Below are 6,607 nucleotides of genomic sequence, written 5' to 3'. Positions count from 1 at the left end.
ATTGATTGCCACATTGGCAATCCGTGTGCGACAACGTTCTATTAATCAGAGCCCGTCGTGCACCTCAAACCTATATAAGTACATTATTGATGGTTCCTTTAATTTGTGTGTTTCTCTGGATTTGAGCGAGTTTCTAACATTGCCATCGCCTTTTTTTCTACAGAAAAGGATCAAAATCAGGGGCTTCAATGAAATGATGCAGTTGCCAAGGTATTGGAATGAAGGTCACCATTCGTCAATTGAGGTTTTCCATGATCCAACAAATGCAGCAGCCCTACAATGAGTGTAAAGGGACCGTCGAGATGATCAACAACAAGGATCGGTGCCCGCAGTGCAGGGGAGAGAAGGTGCTCCAGAAGAAGAAAATGCTTGAGGTTATCATCGAGAAGGGTATGCAGAATGGCCAGAAGATCACTTTCCCGGGCGAGACAAATGAAGCAATATGTTAATTTTCATCATCTTCTTCTTCATCTTCGTGGTTGTTCTCATTGATTTAGTCTGAAACTTTACTGATTTGATGCTTCTGTGATCACAGTCGGACACGGTGAGGGGCAACATAGTGTTCATTATGCAACAAAAGGAGCATCTGAGGTTCAAGCGGAAGGGGGGCAACCTCTTTGTGGAGCACACTCTTTCTCTAACAGAAGCACTATGTGGTTTCAAATTCATAGTGACCCACTTGGACAATAGGCAATTGCTGATCAAGTCTCAATCAGAGGAGGTCGTCAAGCCCGGTGAGCTCTGCCTTGAACTGTTGTGGTGAACAAGAAGAAGACAAAGATGCTCGATCAGATTCAAGATTTTACTGAAACAGAGAAAGAAAAGAGCAAGAATTTTTTTTAATTTTGCAATGGATAATATTCGTCGCCAATTTAGCGACAGATTAGGCACAAATATTTATTTGTCGCAAAACCAAATTTAGTGACGGACTCGCGACAGATCATGTCTGTCGCTAATCCATTGCAAATTAGCAATGAAAGTAGTGAGAAATTAGTTCTGTCGCTAATTAGCGACCAAGGATATGCGACAGACGCTGGCTATCGCTAAGCCGTCACCAATCCGTCACTAAAAACATTTAGCAACGAATTAGCGACAGATAGCATCCGTCTCTAATCCACAATTTTCTTGTAGTGGATTATATTAAGTTTATTTTGTATTTATGTGATATATATATATATATATATATATATATATATATATATATATATATATATATATATATATCCCATACCCACATCTTTCTTGAACGAGTTATGTCATATCAGCAGCTGTCAGCACAACCTCACACTGATTTTATTGTTAATTAAATGGAATACATGAAAAATAAGTTTTAAATGCAAAGAGTTGTAGCATAAGTAATATTATTTCAATCCACAAAAGCAATAAACAAAAATTTACAACTGACCTGATAATCATTGTTCTCAGCAACTGTTCCATGGACAACCAAGGAAATGTTAAACGTAGTGATCGGCAGCAGTGAAAATAAGACATGCTTTTAAAACCATATACTATAATCAAGTAATGTAGGAAAGCTTTCCAAGTGGAAAAATAACAAACAAGGTGATTTTCAATGAAAAAAAGGGCAACTTCAAAAACAGACAAGATAAATAGGGACCAACCATATCTTTGGGCACCTCCCAAGGAGTGCCAATTATCACCTCATCAACATATCGACAAGCCAAAACGCTTAAGCTTTTTTCATGCAGATTCATGATCGGGCGATGTGCCTCTCTGTTAGTATCGCAATAATCACCATGGAGTCAAAGGCAAGAAGTTAGTTAATACAAACTATCACATCCATCACTATTAGGGAAAGAAAACATCAAATTCTCATTGTCACAATGAACCAACATTACATGAACAAAAAAATAAAGCAATACAGAAATTAGCAATAGAAGAGAAACAAAGTAATTGAACTTGAAATAGCTCACTTAAGAGAAAGCAGAATGGATGACTTCCAAGGCTTTATGAAGAGAAACAAGCATTTAGATTTCCATCAAAATCCAATCGAAGGGATAATGAGGCTCAAAGACATAAAATAGTGACTTGAGAAGTGTTTCAACTTTCAAACAAATTCATTTATTTTTTAATGAAAATGAACGACAATATTTGTGACTATAGTTAAGGTACCATAAAATCAGTAGTTGTAAAACTCAAAAACAAGATCTAGATGTCATCATTAGCTTAGAAATTTACAAATTTCCAGATACGGCCTTGCCACAAGGGCTCTGCTAACAGTAAATTTTACCTGAGTTGAAAGATAAGTAAATTCACAGTCCTCAATGAATTCACAAAGGTGAGACAACCCACTTTCTTCAGTGTCTGAAATTTCTCTAATAAGAATTGTGTCAACAATAGCCTTCTTGTACTTAAAACCTCCTTCTCTGAGAATGTTGCTTAAGAAGTTCATCCTGAAGAATAAGCAGAAACAACCTAACATGTCACCTTCAACACAAGCAAGAAGCATACCCAGAATGAATAAAAAAATGATCATGAAATTGGCATGACCCAGTGTGTACGGTATTTGAGTGGAAACTTAAGACACAAAGATCCACTAGCTTCCACCACAACAATCTTGAACTCATCTGCAATATCAGACATAAAATTGGTAATTTGCTTCATGTTGATCTACACTTGATTCATTTCTTGTTTTCACGAGGATAGTAGTAATTGCAATATTAGCAATGCTCTTTTTTGATCTGATATTAAAATTGGTATAATTAGAAAATTTGTTAAAATAGTTGGGGCTTCCACACAACTCCCAAATCTTTCCCAATGTTAAAGACCTAACGAGTGACTTATGCAACTCAAGCTGATTCAAAATCAATTCATAGGAAAACTAGTTTATTGGTCCATGAAACTCAAGCTGGTACTATTAGTTGTGATAATCTCTTATCATGGTGAGAAAAAAACAGTTTTAGAACACAGCACAAAGTGTCACAATGCTTTTACATAGAATTTATAATAAAATAAAAACGGTGAAGGGAAAAAGGAAAACCTGGCAGGCCTTATGATTGGCAACAAACCTTTTGATGATTGTAGTAGTTGTGATGTCCAAAGGACTTTCTAACTGCTTGAAGATACCCATGCTTGAGAAGTGTTCTTTCAAACAGATTTACCAAAGGGATCATGCTTCCAAAGGGATCTCCATAGCATAACTCATGCCAGTTTATTTAAATCTTGGTCAAATATAAGCCTCACAAAACCCCAAGAATCCTCTATCAAGTGCTTTGTAGGCATATCTTAAATTCTTATTAATGCATAGCAAGTGGATAATATTTTGGTGTGTTTTCACATTTACTTGAATGTTTGTGATTTTGAGCATTATGTTCTTAATAGTTGTCATAGGTACTAACATGTTATTTCATTTTTTTATGACAGGTAAACATAGAGAAGTAGGATTAGTTTGTTGGCACATGAAGCTGATTGGTTGATTAATTCACTATTGAGTGATTTCATTGGGCTAGTGATGAGAGAGATTACAACCAATCATGTCAATGATTGGGTAACTTGAACTTTTATTTCTTTTAATGAATATTAAAAGCTATCATACACTTTATTTGACTGTGTAATTGTAATTATTTGAATTGTTATTGTTTGAGTGATTATATTTATATTGTTATGGTTTGAATTTTGTTGAATGTAATGTTTGAATTGTTATTGTTTGAGTGACTCCATTTGCATTGTTATTATTTGAATTTTGTTTAATGTAATGTTTGAATTATTATTATTTGAGTGATTTCATTTGCATTGTTATTGTTGAATTTTGTTGCATTGTTATTGTATCATATGTAAATTCTGAAAAAAAAAATTAACTAATATAAAAATTTATTTTTACAGGTTTAAGTCCTATAACGACGACATTTCTGTATCGCTGTTATAGGTCTTAAACCCATCATAGCCTATAACAATGACTATTAGGTTGCCATTATGGTCTATCACGATGACATTCCTGTGTCACCGTTATAGGTCTTAAACTTATCATAGCCTATAACGATGACTATGAGGTCGTTGTTATTGATAGTGACTTCATGGTTGTTGTTATAGGCTATAATATAATTTAATTCACACTGTTATCTCCTATAATGGTGACTATGAAGTTGCTGTTAAAGGCTAGTCGTTGTTATAGACTAAGTCATCGCTATTGGGATGTATCCTTTAACGATAGCCTAAAATTGTCGACGTTATTACTCAACAGAGGACAAAACTACATAGTAACTTTATATTGCCATTATAGGTCTATAATGATTACAAAGAGGGCAATAGCGGCATCTTTCATCGCCACTATTGACCCGTCATCCTTGTAGTGAATGGAAAACCAGATGAGCAGCTTGTGGCTCGATCCATGTTACTTTCGTAGAAAGCTTGTTTGAACTCATTAAATAGGCTCGACAAGATGAATGCAAACATTGAGTATTTCGCTCTCTCAGATCATGTAGGCTACTTAATTAAAAATAAATATATTTTACATATATTTGATATCATAGATTGTGGATGGTTGAAGCATTTTTTCTTACAAGCAATAAGTTTAGAGCTCAAATCATATGGCTTTCTGTTTTGAAACAATGCAGATTGTAAATGGAAAAGTTAGCTTTAGACTTTGTAGTCGAAGTTGAACATGCCCTAAAAAAAATGTGGCTCATTTACCAGTTGTACAACAATGCTGCAAAAAATAAATAAGTAAATAAGAGTATTTCAAAAAACCAGTTCTATTCTCCAATTAAGTAACATTATTTCACACTTAATTATTTTCTAAGAAAACAATCAATTTAATATGACAATAAATATAAATATGAAAGCACATTTGATTTAGCATATTTCATTTAGCACAAACCTATTACTCTATATATATAGTTGTAGATTTTGGATCTTCCTTTGCTTGAAAGGTCCCTCTTCCCTATATATATATATATATATATATATATATATATATATATATATATATATATATATATATATATATATATATATATACAGAGAGAATGGGGCATACCAAAATTGTGGAGAGATCTAGGACGGGGGGTTCCGTCTGAGCGACAATACTATATTCAACATGTCCTTTCTAAACTTTCTACTTTCTTTTATCTTTCGTTCCAATTGTCTTTCGAATCACAGCTAATTCATTTTTTGTTTTTTTTTCTCTTGCTCTAATTACTGTTCAAGTTGTTTGAGCTCCGACTACGGCGCCTTCAACTGAGAAGATAGATCTAAAACTTGGGTTTTGCCTTTGAATGGAATGGTAAATGCACTTCGAGGACCTTCACAAAGACTTCTCACTACGACATCGATGTGCCAACTTATAAAAAACATGTTTTATCATCTTTAATCTTTAGAGACAAAAATTAAGCCAAAATATAAGGAGATCAATGGAAAGTAAAAGGAAAATGTTAACCTAAAAAGAGTTTCCACAAGCCATGCAAGATTTTGTAGAAAAACACAGGTACAACAAAAATTAACCATGATGCAGGAGTTCGATAGCATGCCTCGAATAACAAACAGAAAAATACTAAGAAAATGGACAAAATTAATGAAAAAAATTAGGAAAACATTTTCCTTATAAGTATCTTCCGATAGTGACACCAAATTTTTCCCAAAATGCTTCATGAAGAATAACAAAAAACAAAAGGAAAATGCTATTTGGCTTGGTGCTTCCACAAGGGACACCAAATTTTGCCAAAAAAGGAAAAAAGATACAGAGAGAGATGATCGATGGCCCTAAGGATCGATCAATATACGAATACCTTCTCATCACAACCGGCGGCACCACTTATATTTTGTGGATCTTGATTCTAGAGGAACGATTCACAAAGAGGAAAAATGATTCCAGAGTGGGACTCAGAAAAAAAAACTTGGTTTAGCAGAAGTTTAAATTAATAATTACATAGAGCCGGACCTAACCCAAGCTGGATTCGACAGAGGCGGCAATGAAAGGAGAAGAAGAAGAAGAAGAAAGAAAAGAGGAGGAGGAAGAAGAGAGAGAGACCTTCGAGAGGGGGGACAGGCTCCGGCGATGTCAGCCGAGCAAGGAGGAGAGAGGCTGAGGTTCAATGATGTCACCCGAGCAAGGATGAGAGAGAGAGAGAGAGGTCCGTCAGGTCCTAATTATTGACTCAATAATGATGACATTTATGTCGCCATTATAGAGTAATCTATAATAGCATCATAAATGTTGTTGTTAAAGCGTTGTCGCTATTGACCCTAATCCTTGTATATATATTTAACAGTTGCACATGTCAGTGTTAATGACACATCTGTAACGACGACGTACAAGGTTGCCGTTATAGAGTAAAACCTTATAATGACGATGTCGTAATGTCATCATTATTGATCAATAATAATGATATTTAATGGCCATTAAATATTGCCATCAAAAGTGTTTTAACGGCAAGATTTAACGGCCACATATGTTACCATTAAAGACAATTTATAATAGTGACATTTATTAATCGCCGTTAGAGACATAACTTTAGTGGCGATATATAAAGTCATCATTATAGATATATCAATAACGGTGATAGATAAAGTCACCATTATTGCAGCAATTCAACTCCAACAATAGCGGTAACTTTTTGTCTCGCTGTTGATGAGTCACGCTATTGATCCTCAT

The 6,607-nt window shown here is 34.6% G+C and overlaps 1 pseudogene; it reads left to right on the top strand.

The window, feature by feature from the left end:
• The first annotated feature begins 218 nt into the window (after nt 1–218).
• LOC149845940 (dnaJ protein homolog 2 pseudogene) lies at nt 219–763 on the top strand (annotated as a pseudogene).
• Nucleotides 764–6,607: the final 5,844 nt, after the last annotated feature.

The sequence above is a fragment of the Nuphar pumila genome, chromosome 2 (assembly GCF_984573655.1).
Source record: "Nuphar pumila chromosome 2, dmNupPumi1.hap1.1, whole genome shotgun sequence".
NCBI classification, from domain to species: domain Eukaryota; kingdom Viridiplantae; phylum Streptophyta; class Magnoliopsida; order Nymphaeales; family Nymphaeaceae; genus Nuphar; species Nuphar pumila.
Note: the sequence above shows the minus strand (reverse complement) of the source record. Positions and strands in the feature narration are given on the sequence as shown.